The following is a 12577-nucleotide window of genomic DNA, read 5'->3' on the forward strand; positions in this document are numbered from 1 at the left end:
CTTCCATTCTTTATCATTGCAATAAGGAATTAAAACGATTGTGTTTAAAAGACGGTTCTTGTTAAATTCGCCCCTTATTATGCTAATTTATGACCCTTGAGTTGACCTGGTTTGTGCCAATAACTTCCTTTTACTACTGGAAAACAGGTGTATGAAGGGCAAAGGGGCATCATACACCAGCGACATTTCTGGATGTGAAACTATTTAAATTACTGTAGAATTCTGAAATAACTCCACCATGAGTTTGAAGTGGAGAGCTGAATACAAGACATGTTTGCACGAGTTCTGATTGGTACATTGTAATGTTTTTTAAGTGCAAACTTCACATACAGTATTAAAAACATTTGTTAGGGTTTAAAAATAAAAATATTTTAAAATGCTAATTTTAATGTGAATGGCGACCGAGCAGCGGACCTAGATAGAGATGAACAAACACGAGCTAAAAATGTCTATCCGCAAATTTTGAATTGGGATTTATTAACGATTGTACTGAGAACATGTTCATGGTCATCGAACCGGTTTTAAATGTTCGAGCCTCTCTAGTTGGAAGGCGTGCAGAAGCTCAATGTCAGCTACGAAAGTGCAAAAAGTAACCCTCATGCAGAGCCTATGTCATTTGTATATGTGTGTTCATGAGAACACCCATTTATACATGGAAGTGCATGGATTTGTGGGCCAGGATGGTGGAATCTGTGGGGGCTGAACAATTAAGCGATTTCTATGAAATGACAGACGGCATTCTCATAATAAGTTATTTCAGCTTACGCAAAAACTGCCTCCACTACGTAAGTGACAAAGGGCACGGTCTAAACCAATCATTACGACAAACTCCTTTTTAACACAAATATGCTGGTAAATTGGAAGGTCACTTTGTGTCTCATCTCTCCTTAATATCATTAGTTCCCATCTGAATTGAGAGGGCTCCATAACCACTGATATTGGTTCCATAGGCAAACCGAGGGGGTTTTCTAGTGCCTGGAAACCCCCCTCCAAGCCTGGGCCACTGTATAATTGAGGTGGCTGGACCCTGCCCCTGCTTCACACGGCTCTGCTTGAAAAGGGAGAGCTGCGTGCACCTAACAGTAGTGCACGCAGCATTGCCCATGTATATTATGGGGATAGGAAGAGTTGGAGAGCAGCCAAGCACTGTCTAATATTATAGCCACGCCCCCATGCATGCTGGTCACACCCACTGGTGGCGTGGTGTGAAAAACCCCCTCTACGAATCCTGCGTTTGCCCCTGGGTTCAGTCCCAAAAAATGTCTTCACAGCGTGCAGTTGACCGGGTACACTCTAAGTAAGATCAGGTGAGATTATTGTTACGATGTCTGAGACACCGGTAGGCAGAGGCCAAGCGTAGAAGTAAATCGGGTGATCCCATAAGTTAGTTGGTGTCAGACGAGCAATGCTTGTCTGACACCAGCTCGTGTCTCTGATAATACTCAGAGCACCGGTCTAGCTGAACGCTTACTAGTGTTGAAGAAGGATTCCCTGGAACATGAGAAATGCTTCTAAGACTTGAGCAGGACCAGCATCGAGAACAGATGCCAGGCTCAGCGGAGACTGCACAGAATCAAAATTCCAAGCATCAATTCACACATTCACACTGCAGCTGGGGGTGGATGTTGGCCGCTGCTAGAAATTAAATACGGTATTATAAAGAACTCTGCTAACGGGATACATCGCTTAAAGAAAAACACAGGCTAGCTTGTGTTGGCTGCTACAGCGAACTGGAATCTTGTTTTTAATTTATCAATCATCAAACCCCCTCCTCCTCCAATTCATCACCCCCTCCTTCCCCCCCCTCCTCTCTCCTCTAATGCCAGGTGTATACAGAGACATTTATAACGTGTGAAAGATCTCGGCACCTTTAGCCCACAAAGGGTTAAACAGCACACTGCAGCCTTTGTCCAGAACCTCGCAGACTGCTCCCAAAAATCTCTCCTCCATGCTGCCCCTCCATTGCCTCCCCCCCACCCTTCTTCTCCTGTTACAACCTCAAGGGCCAGACGGAACCCTGCCAAATTTAGGAGCGGACTCCAGGACAGGGGGGAAAGGAAAAAAAAACCCTGGAGCGTTCGTGAGTCAGCGCAGGGAATAAACACGGACATTGTGTCTATCTCACACCCGGTATTGTGCACTTGGCATTAAAGAGTCTCAATCCAGGTTCACATTGTACCTGCATAGTAAACAGACTTAGCTCTAAGGGGTGGATTTATCAAACCTTCTAAAGAGGAAGAATGGAGGTGTTGCCCATAGCAACCAATCAGATTCTAGCTATCGCTGTTCTAGAATGTATGAGATAAATGATAGCTAGAATCTGATTGGTCGCTATGGGCAACACCTTCACTTTTCCTTTTTAGAAGTCTTAGTAAATTTACACCTTACCGTGTAAAAATAACAAGGAGGATTCGGCAGTAAGTGAGAGAGGCATTACATCTCCCTTTAGTGATTCTGCTATTGGGCTTAGGGTGTTTAGACTGTAAGCTCTTGGGACAGTGATTGTAAGGTTTTCATCCATTTGCGCACATTACTCCCATTATATATTGTCTGAATAAGGAGCTGTGTTCCGGTGCATGGAATCAAATACTCACCTATATACACCACACACCTCCTTCAGGACACAAGTAGCGCAGAAAGTATTAAGTGTCATAATCAGCTACAAAGTTGTAGATTTTTAAAAAATCAACCTTCATTATAGGAAACCCAACATTATTGTAGCATAATGTAATTAAACCATTTAGAAAAACAAGATGGTAATCGAACCCCAATTTCTTTTCCTGACATTTAGCTCAGTCGTCCCTCGACAACCATCATTACATATAATTACCGCAGGACCTACAGCAGGGGAGGGCTGGCAAATTTTAGTCCTAGTGGGGGCTAGACTGGACTCAGCAGCCTTTTATGACCTACAGGCATATTTATCAAAGGGTTAAATGCCCATTGCTGGTGAAAACGGGTGTTTACTAAAGATTTTTTCTGCTTTATCCGATATAAGAAAGGGTTACCGTGGGCGCTGTGATAAGATCCGCTAAGAGCCTATTTAACAAGGGACGAGGCCGTACATGTACCGTCGTAATACTTGTTCTGTTATCACTGTCTCAGGACAGAGATAACTGATAAAAATCATGGAAACAATACATTGTTATTGAATAAAGATATAATTTAAATACCAATGATTACTAATATAATGGTATGAATCCTCCATTGAGCCAAACAATAGGGTTCAATTTTGCCTACCAAATCTCTGATCATCAGGAAAAGGGATTTTTCACTGAGAAGAAATAATTTTAACATCATTTATTTATATAGCGCCACTGATTCCGCAGCGCTGTACAGAGAACGCATTCACATCGGTCCCTGCCCCATTGGAGCTTACAGTCTAAATTCCCTAATATACACACACAGACCAAGATCAATATAATAGCAGCCAATTAACCTACCAGTATGTTTTTGGAGTGTGGGAGGAAACCGGAGCACCCGGAGGAAATCCACACAAACATGGGGCGAACATACAAACTCCACACAGATAAGGCCATGGTCGGGAATTGAACTCATGACCCCAGTGCTGTGAGGCAGAAGTGCTAACCACTGAGCCAATGAGCCACCGTGCTGCCCAACTTTATATTGGAGAAGAGCTTTAAACCGAGAGCAAAATTACATTTTATATCTTGGATTTTGGATCTTAAGAAGTTTTCTTAACTATCGTATAAATAGCCCATGAGATGTAAGTTCTGGTGCCCACGTCCAATGACAGAGATGAATCATTAAGAAGTCCCATTGAATCAATTAGAAGAAGCTGTGTATTGTGACATGTTTGTGGCTTTATATAAAGATAGCAGTTGGTGTTGTCATCTTCCATGTCCATCGCACATTAACAATCCTCAGTGAAACATGCGTCCTTTGTTTAGTATAAACAACCCAGTCTGTTTGTATACTGTTTGTGTATGTAACGCTAGCCAGAAAATCTCTGATGTGTTTACATACGCCAGCGTTTCATCTCACTGATTTCTCTCGTAGTCACTATTTCGCAACCCCCCCCCCCCCGTAGGTTTAGCCTGATTGGCGCTCTCTTCACCCCCCTGCAGCAAACCCCTGTGAGCGTCAGCTGTGCGCATTTACAAAAAGAGCTTTGTTATAAAGAAACAACAGATTGGGTGAAATAAAATAACCCAGGAAGTGAATGAGCTGTAAGTGTTAGACGACGTGGCGAGAGTGGGATCTAAAATGTAGAATAAGGGGAAATGTTATTTTCTTATAGTCGTTAATCAACAACGGGGACTTTTCCAGGGACTAAAACATTCTAAAACCTGTGAATAAAATATATGGCCCTTGGAAAAGTCCCCGTTTTGTCCGAAAATACTGCCCTCTGCTTTATTCCTCACATCCAGCCTCTTAGTCCTGTTGCCTCCACCTTGTAAATATGCCCTTTTATTACCCGTGATGCCAACAAAACTCTTTTCCACTCTCTTATCATCTCCCACCTTGTCTACTGCAACCTCCTCCTATCAGGTATTCTCTTCACCGCTCTATCCCAGCTTCAGTTCATCTTAAATGTTACAGCAAGTCTGCCATCTATATCTCACATGCCAGCCCCCGCTATCTCATTCACCAGACCCTCTATGCCGGTCTCCCGAATTGTGCTCACATGAGTCTCAGTTTTTTCAGGATAGTCCCTCTTTTTTCCACTTGGAATCTTGTTTACTTTTCCATAGTGCCAGCTTCTGGGATCAGGACAAGTGGTTACATATTGGAATCTTTTCCTTTGCTTCTTTTGTCTTCCTGGTTCATCTGTTGTCATCTCCCTTTGCCACCTCTGTACACGTCTCCTAATAATCCCAACTTTGGTGAGACTGTCCTGATTCTCGGACCCTGACCGGAGTAGGGACTGTCGGAACATGGGCGAGGCTCTGCCAGATTCCGTGCCAGATTGTGCAGATATGGGAGAGGTCTGTGAGGATCTGGGAGAGACTGAGACAGTCAGAAGTGGGTCTTACATTCCACCAGCCCTGGTTCTTAGGATCCACTATTGTCATTTATAACGGAATACTTCGCAACGCTCCACAATTGGATGCATATAGCTGATATACTCAGCATGACGTTAGTATTCTTGAGGTGTGAGCTTTCCCCCGTCTCCAAAACATTTGCCCACCTATTTAACGCACAGATTTGGGGAGCAGAGGGGTGACCCTGGAACGCCAGCTCCTAATTACACAGCGACAGAAAGCAGTTCACATGAATCTGCTCCTAATGGGGAAAATCCATCAAAGATTCTCATTCATGGCTGAGGGGCTGCTATGACTTCACTTTCCACCTGCTCCCCCCTGGGGACGCCAGCGTGGTAGAGTGATTGATAAATAGGACTAGACGTAGGTTGCGTTATTGAGGGCCTGCGAGACGGGGCAGCTATTAATCAGTCCCACCTGTGACAAGCAGTGAATGGTTGTGTGTTGTCCTGTATACAGCCTGTCTGTGCGATGCTCTGCCTGCATGTGAAATCTACACTGAGGGTTTGCTGGCGGCTGTGTGGCTGCAACGCTCTGCAGGTAGCTCAGCGCTAGTTATTATACTGCAGGTTAAAGTATTAGGTGTTGTGCAGTTTTATGCAGTAAATGGTAAGTAATTGGTAATTGAGCAGCACGGTGGCTCAGTGGTTAGCACTTCTGCCTCACAGTGCTGGGGTCATGAGTTCAATTCCCGACCATGGCCTTATCTGTGTGGATTTTGTATGTTCTCCCTGTGTTTGCGTGGGTTTCCTCCCACACTGCAAAAAACATACTGGTAGGTTAATTGGCTGCAATCAAAATTGACCCTAGTCTCTCTCTCTCTCTCTCTGTGTATGTGGGGAATTTAGACTGTAAGCTCCAATGGGGCAGGGACTGATGTGAATGAGTTCTCTGTACAGCGCTGCGGAATCAGTGGCGCTATATAAATAAATGGTGATGATGATGAAGTAAGCTTCTCAAAGCTGTGTAGTTAGAGGTGTAATAGTCTGCACCTCTCTAAATACCCCCAACTCTGCAGTGTTCCATGGACCAAAACTCTGCCATATCCCATCTGTTTTATTGTAATTAGTGATTTGATTTTATTATTAGTTCCTTTTGCTTGTACATAGTTGAAAGATAGAGATATATCTGGTGGAGTGTGTGGATTTTCTTTCATAGTAATATATAATAGGTCTTATTTAACCACTTCCTGTCCCTAGGCCCTCACACCACCTTGTACGCCACAATTTTATACATTTGTATCTGTTCTGTAAGAAACAAGTGATGCTGGCTGGTTGCTATGGACTACAGCACATGGTTGCTTCCTGCACCATGTTATATGTTATAACATTTGTGTTTCTCTAGATCATTACTGACCAACTTATTGGGTATAGAGGACCACATTTTTGGGGACCTCTATAATAGAGAACAGGGATGGGGGCTGGGGAGCAGGAACGAGCTGGATGGCAAAGGACTAAAAAAAAATCAGGTAGCCCAATGACCCAACCCCAAGGTAGCCCACTATGGGACCAGCGTCTGGGTTACACCTTAAGGTGAAATAGTTAATTGCACCTGCTGTATGGTGACAATGTCTATATAAAGTGTTCCAGGCAGAAAGTGAGAATTAAAAATACTCGATATGGTGAAAATGTACGTGGTGAAAATAAATTAAAATAATGCAACACTGTTAACAGATGAACAGCCCCCATGGATGCACTCTAATTTTATCCAATGAAACTGTGATTCTTCCGTCCAATGAAAGCACAACGTTGTGAAGCCACCTAGTCACCACCAACTGGCCCCCAGGGGCCCCCACCTCAGTGCCCCTTGCAAACAGGTTATACATTTCAGCTGACATGTTTCTACGTTCCCTTCTCTACAAAAGAACTTGGCCGGCAGTCAGACCTACTGTTGTTATTGCTTTCTGCAAAACAGTTATTATTATTATTATTATTATTATTATTATTAATAATAATAACATTAATGGTTATTTATATAGAGCCTACATATTAAACATAGTGCCGCTTAGAAGCCAATCACTGTAATTGACGTTTCTACCCGCAGGGCAGCATAACAAAAAAACAATAAACGTTTGCAAATCATCTCATCACTTGGAGGATATGAATGCAGAAATAAGTGGACAAAACAGACAGCATTTTAATGATTCAATTCCTAGCGGTTTGTGTATCTTTGATTAAAGCCTCCAAATGTAAAAAAAAAACAAAAACCAACAACAATATTCAGTGCTTTGAAACAACATTGAATACTCTGACATCTCTCCATTGAATGGTTTAAAAGGAGGAGAAAGCTAGTCCCAGATTCTGGATCCGTGCCCTCTGTTCGTTGTGATCACTACAGGATGCACAATGCAATCTACGCCTTCCCCAGGAAGCCAGAGTCAGCCTTTATTGCCCCTTCCGTCCACTAATCTCTCGGCACATTGTATATCTCAGCTTAGTAGTTCTGCTTCATAAAAAGACTGTAAACTGAGGGCCCAGCAGCTGAATAGTGACAGACTGTTATAAAGGAATTGTCGGCTCGGTCTCCGGGCACCGATGTTGGCAAGTGTCTGCTCTAATTATAGCCGCATTCTTCCAGGCCCTGGAATTTGGAGAATAAGACTAAATATCCAAAATAAACTTTCTCCCTGTATTATCTCAGCAGGGACTGAAAGAAAACTGTTCCTCCAGACCCGTGACATGTGCGAGGGTGAAACCAGGGGCTGAGGGACAAATGCCCCCTGGGCCGGACCCATGGTGGGCTACCTTGGTCTGGGTCACTGGGCTAACAGCATTTTTTTTCCTTTAAAATGTTCCTAATAGGCTGCTGAGCCGAGCCCCACAGGGCTAAAATTGCCAGCCCTCCCCTGGGTGTAATAATTGCAATAACAGTCCATGTAACTGCTATGGGCCACAGCAGCAATTTGGGTGTTGAGCCCAAAGAAAAAAAGTTCCTATGGGTTTATTAAGGGACAGTCACAGTCCCCTTGTGATGTGTAGTTGTTGGGAGGTGTCCCCACTCACCATGGTGATCCAGAGCCACCTTCATTATGGTGAGGTAGGTTTGGGAGTAGTCTAGCGCTTGAGAAGTGTCAGGTGTGACCTGTGAACGTGATGTAGCCACACCCCATTTTGATTTCCACACTGTGCCGACTTGCAAAGGATTAATGGCAAGAGGTATGACATAGCGGCCGGCCCTCTTAAGAGGGGTTTATATCGGCCCTCTTGTGAAGTGTTGCCGTCGGCCTTCTTGTGAAGCTTTGATGTTTCCCTTCCTGTGAATTGTTGCTGTCGGCCCTTTTGTGAAGCGTTGCCATCGGCCCTCTTGTGAGGCGTTGCCGTCGGCCCTCTTGTGAAGCGTTGCCGTCGGCCCTCTTGTGAAGCGTTGCCGTCGGCCCTCTTGTGAAGCGTTGCCGTCGGCCCTCTTGTGAAACAATAATGTCGCGGCTCTTGTGAAGCGTTGCCGTCGGCCCTCTTGTGAAGTGTTGTCGTCGGCCCTCTTGTGAAGCGTTGCCGTCGGCCCTCTTGTGAAGCGTTGCCGTCGGCCCTCTTGTGAAGCGTTGCCGTCGGCCCTCTTGTGAAACAATAATGTCGCGGCTCTTGTGAAGTGTTGTCGTCGGCCCTCTTGTGAAGCGTTGCCGTCGGCCCTCTTGTGAAGCGTTGCCGTCGGCCCTCTTGTGAAGCGTTGCCGTCGGCCCTCTTGTGAAACAATAATGTCGCGGCTCTTGTGAAGTGTTGTCGTCGGCCCTCTTGTGAAGCGCTGCCGTTGGCTCCCTTGTTAAGCGTTGCTGTCAACAGCGTGACACGTTATTCACAAGAACTTTTGAGAGCGATGATGTGGGCAGCATGGTGGCTCAGTGGTTAGCATTTCTGTCTCACAGCCCTGGGGTCATAAGTTTTATTCCTGACTAGGGTCCTGTCTTGTGGAGTTTATATTTTCACTCCAAAATCATACTAGTAGATAATTGGGTGCTGACAGAAATGAACCTGTGTGTGTGGTAGGGAATTTAGACTGTAAGCTCCTGTGTATCAGGGACTAATATTCTCTGTACAGCGCTGTGTGATTGGTGGAGCTATATAAATAATAATATTAATTTACAGCTCTGATTGCACCATTGTACGCAGTCGATGTGTTTTCCACCATAACTCAAACATTTCTTCAATTAAAAATCTATCTGTCCTCCTTCCCCTGCCACACACTGCGGTCTGAAGAATTGGTTTCCTGAAACGAGGCCTGCTATTGTGTTGTACTGTTGAGGAAATACTGGAATTAGTTTCACATTTTAGATCTTCAGCTGAAAGAATAAGCTACATTAGTAACGCGTCTCTTCATACACAGAGGATGTACTATATTATCGTAGGCTCTTTCCTCTCAGAGGCGATAGATACACACAGTGTAACTAATTAACACTGTCTGGATTTAATAACTTTCTTACTATAATTTGAGAACAAAACATTCATCACATGTGGAGTCAGAACTAGGAGCTCATTGTACTTTTCAGCCAAAGATAGAAAATCTCAATTTTTGCATTTCTGAAAAATCTTTACTATAAAATGACTTTTGCAGCAATTTAGTAGCAAAACATTTCATTCTTAGAGGATTAAGCCGCGAAACCTTCATTTCAGCTGATATAAGCAGCATTTTATAGGAAAACACAGATGAACTTTCATTGGCTGTTTACAATCATTGTTTTCTCAACTCTGGGAAAGTAAGATGAAACATTCTAAGTACAGTAATTACTGTCCATCAATTATGTTATAAATGCTGTTTGTTTCAATATGAAATATTATGAGTTAACGCACAATCCAAATGTGTTTGAAATTGCATCATTTAATTATTAACTCATTAATTTTACATAAGAGACCACTGGAGGAAATTTATATTACTAATGTCAGGTCATATATAGCATTCTGCACATGGCATGTGTCTCTCCGACTGTGGCCGAACTACAAGTCCAAGCATAACCTCGATGCATAGGGCAGATGTTTTTGATCCCACCATGTGCTGTATAAGCCCACTCTGACATGCTGGAAATTGTAGTTCCACAGCTGGAGAGCCTAATGCTGCTTTTAGAATTTTTTGCAATAGGTGAGGGTGCGAGTTGTGGATGGGATCGCGCTCAAAGCACTTTGTTCCAAAAATAGTAAAATGTTTTAAAAGTCAATCGTTCCCCAAATCTCTATGTTAGTAAATTCGCAATGTGCTACAGATTAAACGGCTTAGTAGTAAACGATGAAAATGATGCAAATCCGTTTGTCAACGTACGAGCAGACAAAGGGTTAACACAAGCAGAATCATGCACAGTCCCACCACTTACTTAATGCAGAGTCTGAACCAACAACAAGGTGATAGAGTCTGTCCCCTAGAGGCTGAGAGTGGAACTGCACACAAAGGCTCATCTGTTTTTCTGGTACTCTTATAGGATGTAGGTGTCTGATGACTTAAACAGGTAAGTAGACGGGAAGTCATTAGACCAGGCAGCAGACCTGATACCTGCAACAGATATAAAGTAGAAAAGCAAGAAGGGAAATAAACATTAGAAATATGAGCAACACTCACTTATAGACCACACAATATATAGATTTATTTCTTGCACCACTCTGATCGAGTACGTCAATGGTTAAACCCTGACACGTGATAACAAATCTATATTTTAGTATGAGTTCAGCAATGTAGCTGCATAATAATATATTTCATAGTGTTTTTCTTCTCCCACTCAGTCTGCTCTGTATAAAGAAGACACTTTAGACGCTGTAAAATTCCGAGTATCCTAATTAGTGGCTCCGGCGGGTGCAGATGTTGCCAACCTCTGCAAAGTGTCATATGAACAAAAGATAATAATGCAGCACTTGAATCACTAATAAAATGCATAATACATACTGTTCAATACATACAATGTAGAGCTTAGAATAATAATAAAAGTTTGTGGATTGCTAAAACAATTATTTATATATTCAATATCCCTATAAAATCTCACTCTGAAGGACCTTTGATCATAATGCACTCAGCTAAGTAAGAACAAGCAATGTCAATATGCAATTCTTTAGGACATATACCCCAAGTGTCAGCCGTGTATCATAGTAATACATAGTAATACTAATGAACCCCAGAACAGTCTATCTAGAAACAATGCTGGCTGATGGCGATCAATTCAATAGTAGCAACTACTCCTAAATCCATAAAGGAAATGCAACATTCCAATGGCTGTTACCCATTCAAGTTTCTCTGAAAGGGACGTCTGTCCGAGATCTGTTAGCAAGATAACTTGCAATGATGTCCTGGTCACACCGGTTTTCCTCGGATATAGGGATGTTTGTAAAGGTCTACAGATCAAAATACTTGGGTTAGTAGTAGTTAATGGTCCTAAGCAAAAGACAGGTCCAGTTTTAAAAGTCCTGATGCCTTTCGCTGCACCTAGCAGGGAACTTCATCAGAACAAACAAAATCCATAGATTATTTTATTTAGAAAGTGAGACAAAACTGTTATGAGTTACTTAATGTAGTTATACAGAAATATATAAATAAGTACAAGTTAAATGTCTGTACAATAACTACCAGTGCCTGCTACAAACAGTAGACAAGTAACTTACTTGAAGCACCACAATTGTTCTAGTTGTCATTTAAGAAAGATGGGGCAATCACCACAATAGGACGTCTGGCATGTTGACAAATATATTTTTCTGACAATTGACTCTGGAGAGGTCGCTGCCGGGGGATTATCAACCTAACTACATAATTGCACCGCGGCCGCCAAAAATTGTGATGCTCCAAAGGAGGAAGTTCAGTACTGGACATGAACAAGTGGTCAAGCTCACTCCAAGTGCAAGTAATATATCTATAAGAGTATTTCATGCAATATACAGAGGGGAAGCAGATTAAAGAGATATTGTAGCAATGCTGTTTATTGGGGCTGCAGCTAGGCCGAGTGGGGTCCTGATGTTGTCAAATTAAAACTGGTTAAAATCACCTGTTTTTTGCAGATCTGAGATCTCAGAGAACCATCTGTCAAAAGGAGATCATTGGATTGGAACCAAGGCAGACAGCAGTGTGTCTCCCAAAGGTCCTCATTTAGGTGGAACAGTCCCAAACGTGGGACCCTGTTCCACCGTATTAGACCGTTCTGCTGCTCGGAATGTTGTGAGGTTTGTCCTGCTAGATGCTGCTCTTCAACAATGGAGAGGAGACTCCAGGGAAGGGGCTCTTCAGAAGCAGTAGACACACTGCTAACATGTTGACTTCATGCCCCCTTTCTGGAGACAGTTGCTGCATATTTGTCGGCTGCTCATTCATGCCATGAATCTCTGGTTCTTATGGATAGAGATCAGGGGGTTAATGTATCAAAGTGTGTTTCTGCCAAATCAACAACTGTTCGTAACATTGAAGAGCAGATTTAAAACAACAATTTGCCAGAATTTCACTTGTGGAACCAACTGGAGATGATGCGTGTTTTGTGACATGGCGCGTTATCTACATGGTTAGCAACAATATTCAGGTGACAATACAGAAATGGAAATGCTCAATCAATGTATAAGTTCACAGTAAGTGCTAGAAGGGTGGAGTTCTCAGGATGACACTAGGCAACCCAAGCTCTA

Source organism: Mixophyes fleayi, chromosome 8, assembly GCF_038048845.1.
Source record: "Mixophyes fleayi isolate aMixFle1 chromosome 8, aMixFle1.hap1, whole genome shotgun sequence".
Classification (NCBI taxonomy): Eukaryota; Metazoa; Chordata; class Amphibia; order Anura; family Limnodynastidae; genus Mixophyes; species Mixophyes fleayi.